Source organism: Hemicordylus capensis, chromosome 1 (assembly GCF_027244095.1).
Source record: "Hemicordylus capensis ecotype Gifberg chromosome 1, rHemCap1.1.pri, whole genome shotgun sequence".
Classification (NCBI taxonomy): domain Eukaryota; kingdom Metazoa; phylum Chordata; class Lepidosauria; order Squamata; family Cordylidae; genus Hemicordylus; species Hemicordylus capensis.
The window spans coordinates 228,527,708-228,543,387 of record NC_069657.1 but is presented as its reverse complement, the minus strand read 5'-3'; the positions used below and the strand labels follow the sequence as shown (position 1 = coordinate 228,543,387).

At 44.0% G+C, this 15,680-nt stretch overlaps 1 protein-coding gene across 1 annotated transcript in view; it reads left to right on the top strand.

Annotated features, from left to right (window-relative positions):
- The window catches only part of MLPH (melanophilin), a 214,227-nt gene that overhangs the window by 83,316 nt on the left and 115,231 nt on the right, over positions 1–15,680 (top strand). Inside the window, exon 2 of the mRNA XM_053283111.1 lies at positions 15,048–15,093. The gene's annotated coding sequence lies outside the window, so the exon portion shown is untranslated. The remainder of the gene's footprint in view (positions 1–15,047; positions 15,094–15,680) is intronic.

Here is a 15,680-nt window from a genome sequence, read left to right as displayed (position 1 = left end):
GATTAAACACCTAACAAGCCTCCATAAACAGCTATCAAAAAAGTTCAATCACATTTTGCAAGGAGGTGAATTTGAACAATGGCTAACAACTGGGAAAACTCATCTCATAATGAAAGACCCAGCAAAAGGTGCAGTTCCAAGTAATTATAGACCGATCACCTGCCTGCCAACCATGTTCAAATTATTAACTGGAATAATAGCAGATGAAGTGATGCAACACTTATTAACTAACAAACAGCTTCCAGTTGAACAGAAAGGAAATTGTCCAAACACCAGAGGCACAAAAGTCCAGCTGCTGATTGACAAAATGATTTTAGAAAACTGCAAGAGAAGAAAAACAAATCTAAGTGTTGCATGGATTGACTACAAGAAGGCCTTCGACTCATTGCCTCACACATGGATACTAAACTGTTTAGAAACAACTGGTGTCAGCAAAAACATTCAGATATTTATTTAAAAAGCAATGAACATGTGGAGTACACAGTTAACAATCAATGGCGAGACACTTGGACAGGTTAGCATTAGAAGAGGTATTTTCCAAGGGGACTCACTATCCCCTCTGTTGTTTGTAATCACCATAACTCCACTTTCACAAATACTAAACAGAACAGGCCTCAGATACCAAACATCTAAAACATAAAGTAAAATCAACCATCTGCTGTACATAGACGATCTGAAGTTGTATGGAAAGTCCCAGTCAGAAATCGAATCACTGCTAAACACTGTCCGGATATTAAGTAGCGATATGGCAATGGAATTTGGACTAGACAAGTGTGCTGCATTAATAATGAACAGAGGAAAAATAAGAAAAACAGAAGGAATAGAACTGCCCAATGGAAGCAGCATCAAGAACCTGGAAGAGAAAGAACATTACAAATACTGGGGCATTCTCCAAGCTGATAACATGGCACACACTGAAGTTAAAAGAAAAATTGGAAATGAATACATCAGGAGAGTTAGAAAAATCCTCAAGTCCAAACTCAATGGCGGGAACACCATACAAGCCATAAACACCTGGGCTATACCTGTTATCAGATAGTGCGCAGGAATAATAGACTGGACCCAGGCAGAGCTAGAGACCCTAGATCATAAGACCAGGAAAATCATGACCATCAATCATGCTCTGCACCCCCGCAGTGATGTAGATAGGCTATACCTCCCTCGCAGCTCAGGTGGAAGAGGAATGCTGCAAGTCCATCAAACAGTAGAGGAAGAGAAAAGAGGCCTTGAAGAATATATCAAGGACAGTGAAGAAGATGCACTTCAAATGGTCAATAACGCGAAACTATTCAACAACAATGAAAGAAAGCAGGCCTACAAGAAAGAACAAGTCGAGAACCGAACAAAAAATGGAGAAATAAGTCATTTAAAATAAGCCATGGTCAATATTAAAATAAAAATAAGCCATGGTCACAAAATTTTGTATAATTGAGGAGCTTAGATATATGGCCTCTCCTGCAACATACCTCTCTCAACTGGAGGCCCCAAACCATAGAATGGTGTTCACTTTGGCCCGCTGCCATGGTCTCCCCTCAGCAGTAATAGAGGGTTGCTACAGAAAGATCCTGTGCACAGAACAATTATGCCCCTGTGGCTCAGAACAAATTGAAACCAATGAGCATGTCCTTCTATACTGCCTGTTCTACAAAGACATTCATACTGCCCTTATTTCCCCACTGTTGAACAAGCTTCCGGGCCGTACAAGTCATTTCTATACTCAGTTGCGGCTATCTGACTCTAACCTCCCCACCACAAAGATCGTTGCCAAGTTCTGTGTGGCTGCAATTGGCATCCGGCGAAAGACGATAGCTGATCGGCTCCCCTAATTTGAGTCCTGATAACACTCGCCTCCATATTCTTCGTAACATACTAACTGCGCTATGGCAATGCACAATATTTTTAATTAGATTAATGCAGTGTAACTTTACCATTTTTAGTAATACTCCAATTTATGGTAACCATTTTAGTTTTAACTATTCTTAATTTTAATTCTAGCTTTTTAACCACATATGTAATCATTTTCAACTATATTACTATTTTAAATTCCCCTTTTTATCTTTACTGTGCATTTTATTATGGAAATAGTATTCTTAGCGGTTTTAATTTCTTAGTATTGCAGATTGTTTCTTTTTATTCTTAATTCTAGCCTTTTCACAATATCTATCACTGTATTTGCAATCACCTCTATCAACATGTAACTTTTCTTTAGTATTACCTTCATTTAATGTGTAATTTTATGCTGGTCTCTGACCGTAATAAAGGTTACTTACTTACTTAATACAAAAGGAGTGATTTCCTCCTCTTTTCTTGGTAATGTGTTTGCAAATGGACTACAGAAATGAGGGGACCGCACTGCAGTCCTAAAACTCCACCAAAGTGGTAACTTAAAGACGATGTGCAGCACAATCCCTTCCCCTACCCCCCTTTTTAATTAAAAAAAACTTTTTTATTGACACTCCCAAGATACAAAGGTCAAATGAACATAGAAGAAAACAACTGATCAACATAAATTAACGATGAGTTCATGTTCTGTATTAAGTTAAAAATAATTAGGCTAGTCACACACATGTGCAAAACTGGGCTAAGGAAGTCCAGCCTGGTTTTGCACATGTTAGTGTATCGCTGGGATTGGCCCGATCCCGGCAGCAGCACAGTGGCAAACTGCATGTGGAGCCTCCTTCCAAAACAAAGTGGAGTGAGTGCTCTCCTAACCTCATTTTTAAATCTCATTTCTCCTAACCTCGCAGTCTGTCAGCACCACTATGGCTGACAGACTGTGGTGCTCTTGGGAAGGAGGGTCCCCATAATGCACCACGTACTCACACAGTGCATTATTAGAACTCCAGAGGGCAGGGTGACATGGAGTGACATGCCCTGGCACCTAACCCTGGAGCTACCAGCAGCAACCGATGATCATCTGGGTGGGCGATCTGGCTGCCCAGAGGCAAAGACCTGCTCATCTGCAGTGGAGGTAAGCTAGAGGCTTGCTCCCCTCACCCCATCAGTAGGGGTGTGCAAACGGGTTCGACATTGAACGTATTCAATGTCAAACTGCACCAGTTCGACTGTTCAGGGTTGAACCGAATTACCCCCTGTTTGGTCCGGCCGCAGACCGAACACCCTCCGGAGGTTTGGGGGGTTCACAAGTTTAATTCTGGGGGTGGGAACTTTTACTCCCCTCAGGGAGTTCCTGGAGGTGGCAGGGGGTCCACAGAGGTTTCCCCTCCCCCTCCAGCCTTCAAAATGACCCCCTTGACTGGTTTGGCCACTCTTCAGCCGATTTTCGGCCTTCACCCGGTGGCCTGGTGGCCATTATGGAGGCTATGCGCCATGTGGTGTAGTGTAGATCCAGCGTAATGTAGAGCCAGCGTGGTGTACTGGTTAGAGTGCTGGACTAGGACCGGGGAGACCTAAGTTCAAATCCCCATTCAGCCATGATACTTGCTGGGTGACTCTGGGCCAGTCACTTCTCTCTCAGCCTAACCTACTTCACAGGGTTGTTGTGAGGAGAAACTTAAGCATGTAGTACATCTCTCTGGGCTCCTTGGAGGAAGAGCAGGATATAAAATGTAAAATAATAATAAAATAAAATAATAATGCGCGCAGGCGCACGGCCTCCATAATGGCCACCGCGCTACTGGGTGAAGGCTGAAAACCGGGTGAAGAGTGGCCGAACCGGCCAAGGGGGTCATTTTGAAGCCTAGCAAGGGGAGGGGAAACTGCCGCAGACCCCCCCCCCCCGCCCACTGCCTCCAAGGGGGATGGTTTTTTTAGATATTTAAGCCTGCAAATCCCCTCCCCCCCGCCCCGGACCAGGGGGCTCAAGGGCGTACCAGACCGAACTGGCCCGTTTGGGTTCGAGGTTGGTCCGGCCTTGAGGTTGGGCCAGCCCGTTCCATGCACATCCCTACCTATCAGATCCCTTTCTCTGCTTGTGAGAGAAATATATAGCACAGCCATAGGAAACTAAGGTTAATAGGCAAATTAGGTATAAGAAAATAAATAACATAAAATAAAATAGATAACACAAGGTACAAGAAAATAAAAAATACATGTATCCAAATGTGTCCTTCCAAAAACACTAATGAAGTGATAAATCATGATTCATACATGTTATAAAGGAATACCAACCAGCATAGAAAGTATAAAGTTTCTTGATAACCTGAATCAGCTTGCTGGCTTAAAGGAGAAGTAATGCACTCCTAATCATCTATGTGACCAGTCCAGGATGCAATTCTAATAGTGTCCCATTCTAACATGGCTACCTTGTGTGTGGTGGTGGTGTGTGGAAATGGTGCTGAAGCACCAGCAGCTGGAGAGACCAGTGACTGGGCTCACCAAGACTGGAAGGGGACAGAAATGAACTGTGCGGGCTTTCTGGGACCCAGGGAAGAAATCCATGCCAACCAATGAAATTTAAGTAGTGGGAGGAGCTTCCTCCCTTAACAACAGGTAACAACAGGGAATTTGCTTGGGGTGCCCAAACCAAATGACACACACCAGCCTCTGGACCCATGGTTTGGTAAGTGAACCCTGCTTAAAACCGGGGGGTTCATCTGGAGGCTGCGGATAGGAATCAGAGCCGCAACTGGGTCCCAGAACCACGGCTCCAACTATTCCGATGTCACAAGGGGCCAACCTGAGGTGAATTTGGCTCAGGTTTCTCATGACTTCCAAATGCAGCCCCAATGTCCTCCTTTCACTGATGAACTATTTCCTTTTGGAATCTTAACACAATACTGGATATTGATGAGATTGGACTTTGGACATCTCCCATATCCCAACTATAGGACTCTATCACATAGGAAATTTGTATGATTTTATGGTCTTTTAAGTCAACTAAATTTTAACGTATAATGTTGTATGTTGTATGTTTTTAACCACTGTTTTTATAGTTTATAATATATGTCTCATTATACAATTGTGAATTTAGGTATATTATTGTATTTATATTGCTGCTGCCCGGTATAGTACCAGCGAGGATTTGAACTGGCAACCTTCTGCTTATTAGTCAAGCATTTCCACGCTGGGCCACTTAAGGTGACCATCATCTCACACTGCACAGGAAGAGGCAATGGTAAACACTTCCTGTATTCTACCAAATAAAACCTGTGGCTCTGTGGGATCCAGGAACTGAAATCGACTTGACCACACACTTTACCTTTATTGTATTTATATAGTAACATCATTGGATACTTTGTTAATTGTTGTCCCTTTTTAAAAATCCAATTTCATTGGTTTGTGCTGCTTCCCTTTTGGGCTGGAATCATTCTATGAAGGTGAGGACAGGAATGGGAGGAAATGGTGCTGAAGCGATGGCAGCAACTGGAGAAACCAGTGGCTGAAGACAGCACTAAATAAAATTTAAGAACTGGAGGGAGGGGAAGCGGCTGGGAATCACGCCCCCCGCCCTGCAAAAAAAAAAAGCATAATGTTCACCCTGAAAATATATGTGTGAACATTTGGCATGTTCCTACATAACTGATGTAAAAACCGATAAATACGGTACGGGGGGAGCTTGCAAAATTAGGGCTTGTGATGTTGTGTATATGAGCTGTTGTTGCCTGTTACATTATCTCACAGGTTTCAGGGCATGGTCTAACGGCACATGATGCAGCAATGTTGCTGAAGCTAAGCAGGCCAGAATGAGGCCTGCTTCGTTTCAGTGACAGGGAATGGATGGGACATAAGAGGAGCCCTATGCGTGCTGCCTTGAGCTCTATGATGGAAGAAAGGTGAGATATAAATAACTGCAAAGTTAGTGTGGATCAACAGGAAAAACATCAAAATAAGGTGACTGACTCACCCACATACATGTTTAAGAAAACAAACAAACAAATCTTGATATTTTGGGCACAGATTCACACAGTTTCAGTGCTTTAAACTGAAAATTTATTTTTCTCTGTGCCCCTGAGTTTCTTAGCATATCACTCATGAGCTGGTCAAAAAAACTCACTGAAGAAGACCAGGCATCATTTTAAATGTTTTTAAACTTTTAAAAAAGTGATTTTCCTGCCAGGGACTGTAAACAGATTTTCAACCCACCAAAACTGTAAATTATGGAAAAGAAATAAACATAACCTTTAAACGTTTCTTTAAAAAAAAATGAAACATTGGGAGGGTTTATCCTTTTTCTTTCGATCGGGTGATATATTTGGTCCTCCCACCCTTTCCACCTCTGTCTGGCTTCTAAGAGGAGTAATATAAGAACTATTTGCAACACAGTTCAGTATGAGCTGGCCATAATATCCCTTCAGTTGGGAAAGGTTTTCCATGCCCCTCCTTTAGAGTGCACTGCCTTGGGTAACATCAAGATGGAAATAATGTCTGCATGGATGATTAACCCCTTAAGAAAGAATGTTACATTTTGCAGTCAGAGAACCATGCATGATTCCATATCTGGATAGCCATTAAAATGTACTGTGCACCTTAAGAGCTATGTTAAATGGTACATACTTATTTTGGTACTGAGCTTGAAGAAGACTGCAGTACTTAATGAGGCTCTTCATATGATTAGTGTGAAGAGCCTCTAGGGGATTTGTGGGGAGAGCGGGCTTAGCCCACTCTCCTCGCAGACAAGCAGACAATCTGCTCTGGGCAGCCGCAGTGGCTGCCCACACAACTGCCAGCTGCGTCACAGAGCCGGCCGGGGCTGGGGAGTTTGGGGACTATGTGACCCCTGGAAGCTCCAGCATGCCCTGTGCAAGATTTTCAGCCTCCCGGTCAGGGGTCTACTCATTCAGCTGCTTTTCAGCTTCCCAGTCCGGGGTCTATTCATGAGTAGGCGTAGCGCGGAACTGTGGCCGCGGCTACTCACGATTTTTAAAACTGGGTTTGCAGAGTGCTCGCTCCGCAAACTCGGTTTAAGGGGCGGGCTACCTAAGTGGGCTAGCCACTTGTAAGCCACCGGACTCGCCTGGGAGCCCGGTGGTTTACACTAGCAGCAAAAATCGGGCTAGGCTCTCCTAGTCCAATTTTTGCTGCTTGTGGGAATAGCCCCATTGCCTTTACAAAAAGCAAAGAAATCACTCAGTTGTGTAGTGATAGGTGCCTGGTTTCCTCTGTCCCAAATTTTAAAATTGATAGCTTACAGTGGCTGTGTTCTCATAATCACAGCAATCCTGGATAAAGAGCTAACCAGGAACACCAAATGCTGTGTCCTCCCATAACGTGAGTGCTGGGAATTCTCTCTGGTAAGAGAAACCCTTTTTCATTATAGCAGAGTGCACAGAGGGCACAACACAGCAGAATTTAGTTAGGCATGCATGTATACTGAGAGTAAAGTAACTTGGAGCCAGTTCATAGTTTCAAATCAATATATATGGTATTTATTAGAGAACTCCATTCTAGACAGGAAAGTGAGGAGTTAGGATCTCTAATCTATCTATCTAGCTGGATGCAGATGTATTCTGCATCTTCTCTGCACACATGGTGCAGGGGAGAGGAGCTTGCATGTTGCAAGGTAGAAGGAACAGGAAGAGAAGGGGGAGAGGTTGTGCAAAGCAGGAAGGAAGGAAGTTAGTCCCTAAGAGTAGCAATCTACATATCAAAGGGATAGTGTCAGAGCAGTAGAGAAGGGATGACCAACGTCTTGACCCTCTAGCCCTCTGACTCACTAGTCTGTCCTCCACTGTCATTGAGACAAGAGACAGCGCAAAGTCCTTCACTTCCAACAGTGAGAATGCAGATTTTCCAGGAAATCCTGGTCAAACTGCTGAAGTTAAATCACATTTAACCAGAATAGATACCTAGGATCAGATTTAAAAAAATAAAAAATAAAAAGATAATCCATGCTGATTAAGAGAAGGGAAGCCATGTTTAGCAAGTGATGTCACCTCCAGACAGGCATGAAAGGCAACCCTACCAATCAGGCACGGAGCCAGCCGAACGATGGCCTGTGTCCGGCCCTGCCCGGCAGCCCCTCTAGTGATGTCCCATGTGTGTGACATCACGCACACGGAGGTGTGGCTCGGGCTCCAGAGAACCCTGAGCAAGCTCTCCCCCATCCATTTCAGGAGGCATTTGCTGCCTGACAGCCTTTATTTCCCTTTCTCTCACTCCAGCTTCAACAGCCTTTTCCATTGGCAGCCCAGGTTCTTTGAACCTGTTTGCACAATGGTGGCTCCGCCCCTGCTACTGACTGAGTCCATACAGGAATAGTCTAGCCCAGGGCTGCACAACCTTTGCCCTCCAGCTGTTTTTGGACTACAACTCCCATATTCCCAGCAACAGTGGCCAATGGCTAGGGAGGATGGGAGTTGTAGTCCAACATCTGCAGTAGAACTGTTGTTGTTCAGCCTTGGACTAGCCTCAGTGGTGTAAAAGCTTGAATGAATCTTGCAAAGCACTGCCTTTCCAAGGTTTATATTACACAGCTGAGATCCATTATTGTTAACTGATAAAAATTGTATGCTAGTAGTGAGCTAAAGGCGGGAGGGGGGAGATAGTGCTCCATTTTATATTTTGTTTAAACTCTGGACTCAGAGTCCTCCTTCCTCATCCTTCTCTTGTTCTGATTAATGTTTACAAGCCCCTTTGTGTATCATCTGTTATTATACTGGCATCCTAACTTAGTCCGCATATTCTAGCATAAATGTTAAAAAATACAGTAACAATTGTATTGAGAAGACATTCAGACTTGGTTACTAAGGGCAAACTGTTGCATTGCTGATTAAAATACTAATTAGAATAAATGAGCCATAGGTGCAAATTGGTTCAAAGAACCATAATATTGATATGATTAAAGTTTCTGTGGCTTAATTGAGAAACTGTTGTCACCAGCCAGGGTATTGTTGGGCAACTGGTAATAGTCCAAAGTTCTTTAAAGGGATCACTAGCAGTCCCTGAAACCACCTCTGTGTCCTTAGCCTTTCTGTGGGGTTGTGGAATCTAATCTCTCAGCCAAAAGAGTTGCTCCATTTTTGCCTCCTCTCTCAGGTGAGCCCCGTCATAAACATTGGGGGGGGGACATAGTATGTGTCGGCCCATAGAGGGCAATATTGGGCTGCTTTAACAGAGGCGTTGTGTACAGATTCTACTCTGTTCTGTGCTGAGCAAGTCTCCTTTGGAATGCTGGCCAACACCGTAATGCTGGGTGTCTTCTAGTTTTAGTGGTTATGATTTTTGATTTTTTTTTTAAAATTATTAAAACAAATTTACAATGCTAAACAATATTGACCCAAACGCAAACAGCAACACATAATATGACAAGCCCTGATTCATCAATCCATCGACATTCTAATATTGTCTGGGGTAGGGAAACAACCATAATTTTCCCTATTCATGTAAATAATAAAATCGGACCAAATTGCATAAAAAGAATTATTTGTGGGGAGGCAGCCCTAAGTTTACTGGGTTTGTGGGGAGGAAGCCCTGAAGAACTTACCTCCCCACAGATGAGCATTCCGCTGTCCCTGGCCGGGCGGGTTGCCTGCCTACATGAGCACTGGCTGCTGCCAGCAGCTGCGAAAGTCAGGGTTCTGGGATGTGATGCCCCCTCCCCAAGCTCAAATAATGCACTGCACAAATGCATGGTGCGTTATGGGAATCCCCCTCCCCGAGTCTCCCAGCCATGGCTGCTTGCAGCCGCGGCTGACCCACAGCCACAGCTCCCTTAACCTCATTTTGAAGGGTGGCCCCGTAGGCAGGTTTGTTGCCATGGTGCCACTGGAATCGGGCCTGGTCCTGGTGGTTCACACACGTGTGCAAAACTGGACTGGGCTCCCTTAGCTCAGTTTTGCATGTGTGTGTGAATAGCCTTGTAGTCTGGTTTGAACGGGACCGAATAATATGGGTTAGCTATAGCTAACCTGGCAGCAATTATCATAAACACACTTCTTTTTAATGAAGTTAGTTTTGAAGAGCAAGCACCACTCCCAGCTAGGGAAATGGAAACAAAAATGAAACAAGAGGAACCCTGTTGGCGCTGGATCAGATCAAGTCCATCATCCTATTTCTCACAGTAGCCAGCCAGATGCTTCTGAGAAGCCCACAAGCAGGAGATGAAGGCACTATCCCTCCCCTACTGTTCCTTCCCAGAAGATGGTTTGATTGATTGATTGATTGATTGATTGATTGATTAAGTGCCATCAAGTCAGTGTCAACTCTTAGCGACCACATAGAAAGATTCTCTCCAGGATGATCTGGCTTCAACTTGGCCTTTAAGGTCTCTCTGTGGTGCATTCATTGCTGTCGTAATCGAGTCCATCCACCTTGATGCTGGTCATCCTCTTCTCTTTCCTTCAACTTTCCCCAACATTATGGACTTCTCAAGGGAGATAGGCCTTTGCATAATGTGTCTGAAGTATGATAGTTTGAGACTGGTCATTTGTGCCTTGAGTGAAAATCCTGTATTGATTTGTTCTATGATCCATTTGTTTGTTTTCTTGGCTGTCCATAGTATCCTCAAAGGTTTCCTCCGGCACCAAAGTTCAAATGCGTTAATGCTTTTTCTATCTTGCTTCTTGAAATTCCAGCTTTCACATCCATAGAGTGTCATGGAAAAAACCATTGTCTGAATGATTCTAATCTTTGTAGGTATAGACATGTCATGGCATCTAAATATACTTTCCAAGCCCTTCACTTCAACCTTACCAAGTGCTAGTCTGTGGCATATTTCTTGGCTTCTGGATCCTTTACTGTTGATGGTCAATCCTAAAAGGCAGAAGCTATCCACCACTTCAATGTGTTCATTATCAATTCCAAGGCTGGTTGCTGTCATAGGAACATAGGAAGCTGCCATATACTGAGTCAGACCATAGATCCATCTCGCTCAGTATTGTCTACACAGACTGGCAGCGGCTTCTCCAAGGTTGCAGGCAGGAATCTCTCTCAGCCTTATCTTGGAGATGCCAGGGAAGGAACTTGGAGCCTAGATGCTCTTCCCAGAGTGTCTCCATTCCCTAAGGGGAATATCTTACAGCGCTCACACTTCTAGTCTCTCTTTCATATGCAACCACTCATTAGTTTAGTCTTTTTACATTTATCCATATCCAATATTTGTTCTGCCGTTGATCCTGAAATCATATTCAGCTATCCTTCCAGCTTCCAAGATTACATCAGGCATTGCCAAAGCACTTAGAGGGTTTTTTGGAAGGTGAGGTTCTTGGGATTCTGCCTGGTTCATCAAATCCTGCCCCAAAAAACAGATTCTGTGATTTGCAGAACCATTTCAGTGATGTAGAATTCTTGCCTGCCTAGAAAAAAAGCAGGATTCCCTGAAAAACAGCATGATTCATATTTCTGGATCTGCTTATGAATGGTTCCTAAGCTTTTCTGCAGGAGGTCTAACATTTTATTAAACTATGAAATGAATGCATCCATTCGGGAGTTTCACATCCTATCATCTCATTCTTCATATGAGCTTAATAATATCATCGGGAAACCATATTTTTCACATTATCCTAAAAGAAGACATGTCAGCTGAAAAACACACAAGTTGCGATCTAGGGAACCAGGTCTCCAACCAGGTACCATTGTGGGCTGTGCACACTGGAATCCAGCAAGCCATTCCAAGCTAGACAGTAAACATCTCTGTACGGTACTTAACAATACTCTCTCACTAGCTAACAGTAACTGAATCCAACCCACATGTATTTAGAATAGATTTGAAAATGATTTCAGCTTGCTTAGCTGTGTTCTAGATTAGACCCACAGGTTCAAGAGATTGTTCCTATAGAAGGAGCTTGCGAAGTGACAAGAATATGTGATCCATGTAGTTTGTGATGACTATGTAACTTCTTCCACTGGTGTGATCACTTATCCAAAGCTGCAGATTAAAAGAGATGCAAGGAGAGCATAGGCTTTTTTAGCTATTTCAAAAGCTACATTGCTCATTGTTGAAGTTCTATTAAACAAATGCCCCAAGGTCTAAGCAGCTGTATGGACATAGGCCAGTTAACCTCCCTCCAAAAGCTCTAGAGGCTGGAGACAGATGTTTTCCATTGTTCCCACTGTTGGGACTCTAGCATTATTCCCTGCTTGACCACACTGTTTATGAGAAAGTCATGTACAGTATAATTTTCTCCTGCTTTAATAGGGGGTTACACAACACATGCAATAAATGAGACAGAGAGAAGCTACATCTGGCTTAGGAGGACTGACTATCATCATGGAATCCCAGTTTCAAGGCAGCAGCTGTGTCCATTTTGGTTGAGCAGACTGAAGCAGGAGCAAATGCTTAAAAAGGAACATTTCTGAGCATTCACTTGGAGAGCACTAGTGCCTATTTGCAACTGGAATAACAGAGTTTGCCCTTTACACTTGTTTTCCTTGATTCAGAGCTCCTCTTCAAGCATGTGCAATCCATAAAGAAGGGTTGTGACAGAAGCTGCGGGGGCAAGGCTTCAGAGTTTTGTTCCATTTGGATGTGAAAGCAGCACGGGAGATTTATGGGGTCTTTGTAGCATTGGTTGTATTTTCAGACTTACAGGCAGAACAAATAATGGAAGTAGACAGACATTCCTACAGCAGGCAGCAAATCCATAAAATTGGTATCACATTCCCAGAGAGCAACTGCATCCCAGCTTAGCCAGCTCCAGTGTAGAACCTTCAGGGCTCTCTCAAGTCAGACTGCATATCTGGTTCCAAATGCTTTTTCTGCCCCTCCCTCTAGATCTGGAGGACTGTTGCTCAGCTGCCGTTGTTACTACCTCAAGGGTTGCTGAGAGGGGAAAATGGTAGTGGAGGGATAGGAATGTAATTAATAAATAAACATTGAGTCTATTCTCACAACCTGAAGAAACTCGGCTAAGGGAGTCCAGCTTGGTTTCTGCAGGCCATGTGCTGCAACGGAAGCTGCACAGCTCCTGGCAGCAAGCCCGCGTAATTGCCCCACCCCCCCAAAAAAACAAGGTTAGCGGACTGTGCACTCTGCTAGCCCCATTTACCTGTCTGTCACTGCTGTGTAGTCCCGTGCCACAGCAACTTGCAAAGAGACCCCCCCAGTGGGGAGGCTACAACAAGCCTCCCAGTGCCGGGGGCTCCCCCAGAATGCCCCATGCACTTGCCCGGGGCATTCTGGGACTTCCAGGGCCCAGGACGCCCCCAATCCCCGCTGCCTCAACTGGCTCTGTGACGGAGCTGGTAACTGTGTGGGTGGCCGATCCCTAACCCTGACTGTCTGTGGGGAGAGCGGGCCAATTCTGCTCTCTCCACGAAACCCCTTATGGCTCTCTACAGTGCTTGTGTGGAGAGCCTCAATGAATGCAAAGCTTTAGTTCAGTTTGCACAAGCTGTCAGTGGCTGGGGATAAGTAATGGCTTATTTTACCATATGCTGCTGCTGCATCATCATCATTATTGTGCATCTTTTACAAAGCCTGTTGCCTCACTGAACCCTTGGTCACAGGGGATAGGGAGAATATATATGTTCCTGCTGCCCTGCGCATCTTTGTCTAGCATATCTTGGAGTACAGTATACTGTATGATCAGTGCCGTCAATGAAGCATATGAGATGCGACCAGTAGGGCTATATTTGGTCCCTTTTGCATCACTGCGGTGTCTCACTTGGGCCTCAGCAAAGTTTGGGGATTTTATTACTGAATGTTTACACAAACTCTGCCCTTGGATTAGCATGCAAAAATAGTTAGGCTCTTTCTTCATGCACTACAAAGAATGCACCCACAGCTGCATAGCCTCAGTGCAGTGGTATCCAGGAAAGTAAGCCATAATGATGTATGATGTTACTTTCCAGGGCAGTTTGGGAAATACTCCAAAGTATGTGGAAGTTAATGGGGCCTTTCCCTTTTCTGGGCTTTAGATAAGGCCTCCTGGGGGACTGTTTACTAAGCTCAGGCTATAACTCACAGTGAGAGAGAAAGCCTGTGTGTGTGTAGGGAGAACTCTGAAGGCTGAAGTATCTCTGTTTTAACTATGAAGAGATTATCCTTTCCCCCTTTGATAGCAGGCATGTGCAAGACTTCCCCCAACCCACCATCTTTGTGTGTCATTGTTTTTCATTGTTTAAATTATCATTCATTTTGACTTTGATTCAGTGATTTCATATCCATTTATTCACAAATCCCTCCCATCCATTTTCATGTTCCCATTCATTTTTGTGACAAAAGGGGACCAAGGGACTTGCCTTGTATCAGGGCAGAATAGTGCCTTGCCTTCTGAAGGCCATCATGTTTTTTCTCCCACAATGCCTTGGACCAAAACAACATCCAGGGCATTGTGGAGAAAAAACATGGTAGATGTCTTGATGTACACTGCTGATGTTTGACATTACTTCAGTTTGACAAGTAACTGAGGGAATGGTTATGAGGTAACTGCTGGTGATGCAAAACCCAGCAATGGTGTGGTTTGAAACCCAGTGCCAGCAGTTATCTTGACATTGTCTAGACATGGACACTGATCTCACTCTTTATTTCACTGGGCAGCAGTACAGATCCCTAGTTTGTTTGTTCTGGCCCAAAGTTAAACTGTACAGAAGCACCAGTACAGACACAGCTGTAATTTCTACACACACACACACACACACACACACATACACACACAATCTTGTGCTCATTATTACCTTATGGGACCTCTAATTTAGACCATTAGAGTCTAAATCAATATTTTTGCAAACTGATTTTATCTTTCCAGACAATTATTTCTACCATCTAAAAATTTACCAGAAGTTCTCTTATTTATTTCCTTTCCCCTTTATTTCAAGCAGAAACCTTTCTGTCAAGCAAACTGGATTTGGATAATGCAGACCAACATATTTTAGCAAACAGAGGGGGTCACTGTTGGCCAGTAAAAGGTCAGCTGTGTTCCCCAATCTAGTCAGATGCAGCTCAGAGAATAAGTATATCCTCTCCACTCTGCTGTCTGTATTTCTGAGGTTTGTTGGAATTAGACTCACAAACTCTGTGAAAAGCAGGTTCAGATGCCCATGTACATGGAACCTCTGATTGTTCTGTTCTGTTCCCCCCAGATCTTACAAGGATATTTTGTGCTTGCTTGCACACACAATTATTAGTGTCGTCCACAGCTGCTGTAACAGGAGAGTTATTCTGAATCAATTTCTCTCTCTCTCTCTCTCTCTCTCTCTCTCAACAGAGGATGCCAGGGACCAGAAGTAGCCCAAGATACTTTAATGCCTGAGGTGAGCTACCAAATGCTGCTGTGCCCATGATCCTGGTAGGGTCCAGCCCCCTTCCCAATCTGATCTTGAAAACTTTGAAAGTGGTGCAAGGAGAGGGAGATTTTCATCAACTTCCTTTTTTCTCCTTGTACTTCTTCCAGGCTTTGTAAGGCGTGTGCAAACAGCACATTCGACATCGAACTGGTTCAGTTTGACTGTTCGGAGTTGAACTGAACCATCCCCTGTTCAGTCCAACCCCGGACCAAACCCCACCGGGGGTTTGCAAGCTTTTTTGTTTTGTTTGTTAAAAATATATTTTTTTAAAAACTTACCGCCTCGGGGGAGTTGTCCGAGGTGGTGGTGGGATCCATGGAAGTTCCCCCTCCCCCCGCTGGCCTCCCTTCTTCCGCTGTTTTTTTGGCATTCGCCTCCAGTGGGTGGCCATTTTGGAGGCCACCGCACCTGCGCATTATTGAAATAAGAAACACTAGCCTACACTCAATACACCTAGGAAGTTGCAAACGCCTCTGTAAACATTTAAGCGTGCATTAAGACAACCTATTTTTGTAATCCTACTAAGTATTCTTAATTGTACCTAAAAACTGAGA